The following is a 5,640-nucleotide window of genomic DNA, read 5'->3' as shown; positions in this document are numbered from 1 at the left end:
CTGCCACTGTAACTGCAACAATCCGAGAGCAAGATGGATGCTGACAAGCCTTGAACGACCCGGCCTGGAAGTCAGCACCTCTTAGTCGAAGACTGAGGCAGTGACAACAGTCTTCCCATCTTCAAGGAAAGCGAACACATTTCCATCTTCCGATAGAGAGGTTTTTCAGCATCACGCTGCAGGAGTAGCACTATGGCCAAAACAATATACAGCCCTACAAAACATAGAGTAAACATACGTGTGTGGCTGAGCATTGAAATCTCTATGTTTCTGTAACATTAATGCAGCGAAGAATTCTTTGGACAATTCAGCAGAATTCACATGGTATATTATTTCAATATCCGAAATCACTCCAAACATTTAGTGCATAACAAAAATGCTGAGTGTATATCCACTCTATTTCTGGGAAGCCATTACTACTAAGTCAATGCTGGAGGATTTCAGAGAATTATATGGGGCACAGATTTTCAGTGAATAATTCTGGAAGGAAGCTGCCTTCTAGGAGGATGGAGGTCCACAGCCTGCTTGGGTCACTCAGAGACTCACTGTCTTTACAAAGCCACCCGTGGCCCTCTGGCTTCCCTGCAGCCACAGCTCTACAAGCCTAAAGGCCAGGAAAACAATTTGTCTGCATGTCATATGGGAAATGGGAACTGAACAACACCGACTTTAGCAATGACCATGCGTCAGCCACTGGAGAGCTTCAAACTGGTCTGCGTGCTGACAGCTACAAAGGAGCATCTCAGGCTGTGGCTGATGAATGAAATCTAGGTTTGTTGCTATGATGGAAAGTAAAGGTAATGGATCTGGATGCTGCCACGGCAACGTGGGAGGACCATCTGATCCAACTGTTTTTAATTCAAATCTGAATAACAGAACGCATCCTAAAGGATTTCCTGCATATGTCTCTTTTTGTACTCTCGCTGCCAACCGTGATTCCTTCAGGTTCATATCAGGTCAAATCTCTGTCTTTTCTGTCTTTATAATTATGTAACTCCAAAGATACAGGACTTTTATCAGGATACTTTTGAGCCCTTCATAGGTTTTTACTAACAGTATGTCATGGATGTACAAAATGCTTTGGAATGACGTTGCCTTTTGGAAGTCAACAAACGCCTCGGCAGCTACCTCAAAGCTTCCCCCAAAACAGGGTCAACTTAGATCTGCAGAAGAGAGTTCACTGCTTCCAAGCCTAGAAGAACCTGGTCAGGATGTTATTTTAGTTATTGATTTGACTTAAATTATGACACTCCTGCATTACTGTTAAGCACTGGAGTTCCTAATGACCATAAAACGTTTCCATCCCCCAATATTCCTGATTTCAACTTAAGATTCTGTATGCATTTCTTGGACACACGAATATCAATTATTCTGGGAATTAAACAAAATAGTTTTATTTTTGTTTTTGTTATCTCAGCAATAACTGAGTACAGGTAAACATTTGGTATTTGACATGTGAGATAATACATTCATAACCTTACAAGATAGGAAAAGTAAAATATAAGAACCAAGGAGCTAGGTTTTAACCAGCGAAAATGACAAAGTAAGTTCAAATGGCAATGAACTTAGCAGAATAATTCTCAAATTCTCTGGAGAAAAATTTGAGAAGTCAAAATAAATTTGATGAACATTAAATATTCTCTCTGTTAAAAATCTGTCTGCTAACAATTGTTTCGAGTTGTTTCAAAATAAGTCTAGTTTTGATGATACAAAGAATATTTATGACTACCTTAACCCAACTAATGAACTATTGAACTTATGACTCACTAACATGTCAAGTGTCAAACACAGAAAGGCATATTTTTAATATCAGTGAAATAATTAGAAAAAAACTTTGCAAATTAATTTTGGTATATCTTAAACCATAGAGAAAGTGCTATATATTTGTTAAGATTGTTCAAACAAAGCATCCATCCATTTACATAATTATGTAAATGGATGGATGCTTTATATGAACTACAATATGTAATCTTATAATTTGAGTTTAAATTACGAAGATAAAATCTATAAATTTTATTTATCTAGGTAAGTGTACCATATCTATGATTTTATATTATTATTATTATTATTATTTTAAAGATTTTATTGGGGAATCGGGGGAAGGGGAACAGACAAGTTGCTGTCCTTTTGTTCTTCAGTCTAGTTAAGGAGGACGTCGCTTCACTGGCCCATGTTGGTATTATCATTGCGCTCCTCCCGGCTGAGGCAGTAGCTCGCCAGCGGCCATTGGACAGCCGCTCATGGTGGCTCGGTAGCTCACAAAAGCACACGCCAGCTTCTGGCCAGCCCTACACCGTCGCAGGTGACTCACAGCAGCGCAGCTCCAGGTCAAGCTGTTGTTCACCATCTTAGCTGTAGAGGGTGCAGTGTCACTGGCCCTCATGTGGGATCTGAACTGGAGTCCTGCTGCTCAGAGCTGGTGTCCCAAGCCAACTCCTAACCAATGTGCCACTCGGTCGGCCCCTATATTACTTACACTGAAAAAAAATCACATTGAAATTATGCCTAAATTATAATCAAACAAAAATACATGTTCATGACTTTTCAATGGCAAATCATTATGATGCAAAGACCATTGGTCCATTGTTCTGTGGTCAGAAGTCTTTCAATCAAATACAGACTGGGCTAAATCTGTAAGGAGAAAGAATGGGGAAGGACAGGTGACCCTAGGGAAGAAGGCATGCTGTGACCCAGCCCAGCCACCATTGCTGTCTTTCAGACAAGGAGACCCATCTGGAACAACTGTACATAAACCTTCTCCCCAGAAGCCCCAGTGCACAGATTTCCCCACGATGGCTCTAAATCATGCTACTGTCCTCATTGTATTTAAAGGTTAATCGCTAGCATGAGTTAACTTCCTGGAAATAGTCTCTGCATTTTTTCCCCCAAAACTTCTGATTTTGAAAACTTTCAAGCCTATAGGAATTTGAAAGGGTCTTAACCAAAGTTGACAACTGTCTACATTTGGCCACATTCGCTTCCTGCATCTTCCACCAAGAGCACCTCACGGGACGTGTCCTTTTTGGACCTAAGTTAGGGAGACCGTACAACACAGCATAATGTCACTGGAACCAATCAACTACCCTTGTATTTATCCTGTGCATCCAGTCCAGCAGTAAAGCTGAGCAGGTCTGGGTGACAGGGGAGGCAGTGAGGTTAAGTGACGATCAGGCTCAGACAGGTTCAAACCCACATCCACTTCCCTCTCTTTATAGTGGGTGAAAGGCCTCATTTGTATTTGCTATTCCCCCACGTATATTTAATGAGCTGATTACTTATGCTTATTACAGATAGCCTGGAAAATTTATTTGACTATTTAGCATTCCCTTGTGCTCTTTAAAAAGCAATTAAATTAAAACATGTGTGGAAATTAACTTTATCTCATCAGATTCACTGATTATGTATTCCCAGATTGCCACACTTAATTTTACTGTAGAATATACAAGACAAAGAAAATCAAAACAGTGCTTCCTAAAATGTGTTCTTCAAAAATGCGTGTTCCTAAAGATAAAAGTAGTCCTTGGAGAAAAATAAAAAAATAATCACAATGGTAAAATTGTCTTAACTCCATGACCCTCTTAGAAGGTTTGAGAGACACTCTCTCTGGTTTTCATTAATATTAGCTGATAGTTGAACATCTCATGTATTACACTGTACTAAATTCTAGAATGACTTTACAAGGTATATTATGGTGATGATAGACTCATGTTATTAATTTGTTTATAGTCTAAATGAAAAGCTAAGCAACGGCAACAGATGTAAAATAAATGGGAAAGTGAAGATTTGGGGACTAAAGAAACTAACTCTTTGCTTAGTCATTGATCTACTAAGTGATCTTGGGCAAATCTTTTGCTTCTTTGGACCTCAGCTCTCACATCTCCGACTTGAGAGAAATAACCAATCCTAATCTAAGTGTCAAGGTTTATTGAGATATTGCAGGCAATGATAACAACAGCTAACGTTTTCAAGCACTTACTACATGCCGAGCTTTACGTATATTTCTCCTATAATTCTTGGAGAAGTCCTGGGAACTCAAGGCACTGGTTTTCCCCATTTCAGAGGGAAAGAACTGAAATGTCATTCAGAGGTTCTAGAACATCTTTTATCTCACACACAAGTAGAAAACAATCCGGGATTAACCACAGTCTTTCATATATCATTATCAAAGTCTTTAATATGAGGCTGAGTTCATAAAATACTCACGGGTAGATGTCATGAATGTTTAGAAGGCTATCTTAGACACAAGGTACCTTTCCAAGCAACATCCACCCTAATTCTCACAGCAGCCTTGCAAGGTAAGGATCATGATATATCCACATTACAGGTAAGAAAGCTTTTAAGGGGTCAGAGCTTTCAAGTGGCATTTTCAGGTCTGCAGAAACTATTTGCAAATAAATCTCTTACCATAGTTCTCTTAGCTAGTTCCCTTTATTTAATGTGTTTGCATAATTGCTTACATGCTCCCCTTGCTGGATTGCCCCTCTTTCATATGATAAATTGCTTCAAAAAAGAGAAGGAAACATTACATTAGAAAAACTAGCCTACAAATGGTTTTTGCAAATAAGCAAGAAATTAGTAAACATTTAGCTCTGAGCTATCTGGCGATTTGGTCAAAAAAAGGGGGGGGGAGGGATAATAGCTGTTGAAAGGAAGATTAATATTCACATTAAAAGGAAGTAACCAGGGATAAGATGTCCTGTGGCTCCATTCAACAACCAGGCAAAAGAGTACAGACTTAATTTCATAGTTCATGTTCCTAAAACCTTCAGAGGCTTTTAATGAGCTTTTATCTTAATAAACATAAAAGGCATAAAATATAAAATGGAACACATTTCAGATAGCTGACTGGTTATTAATGGTAGTGTGGACAAAAAAGGGGCCATATATTAAACTTGACAAGCTCAGGGGAGACCAGCATGGCAGACCCCATAAAATCAGAGACCAAAATTAAGCACATAGAATGGTCTGAACATAAAATTTCCTAACTAAAAGCAGGTCATGGCGGGTAGTCACATCCTTGGCCTGTAACTTCTTTGACAAAAATCAATCTTTACCTTAAGTGAGCCTGTCCACGAGGTCTGACAATTAAGTTCGTGAACTTGTGGCAACGATGTTGCTAACCTTTTTTGATATCAGAAGGATTATTCATTATGAATTTGAACCAACTGCACCAACAGTTAGCCAAGTTTACTATTTGGAAGTGCTGAAAAGGCTGCTTGAAAATGTTAGACAACCTGAACTTTTCACCAACAATTCATGGCTCTTGCATCACGACAATGCACCAGCTCACACAGCACTGTCTGTGAGGGAGTTTTTAGCCAGGAAACAAATAACTGTATTGGGACACCCTCCCTACTCACCTGATCTGTCCCCCAATGACTTCTTTCTTTACCCGAAGATAAAGAAAATATTGAAAGGAAGATATTTTTGAAGACATTCAGGACATCAGGGTAATACGAGGATATCTCTGATGGCCATTCCAGAAAAAAAGAGTTCCAAAATTGCTTTGAAGGGTGGACTAGACGCTGGCATTGGTGCATAGCTTCCCAAGGGGAGTACTTCAAAGGTGACCGTAGTGATATTCAGCAATGAGGTATGTAGCACTTTTTCTAGGATGAGTTCGTAAACTTAATTGTCCGA

This window comes from Hipposideros armiger, unplaced genomic scaffold (assembly GCF_001890085.2).
Source record: "Hipposideros armiger isolate ML-2016 unplaced genomic scaffold, ASM189008v1 scaffold_113, whole genome shotgun sequence".
Lineage (NCBI taxonomy): Eukaryota > Metazoa > Chordata > Mammalia > Chiroptera > Hipposideridae > Hipposideros > Hipposideros armiger.
This window is presented reverse-complemented; position numbering follows the sequence as displayed.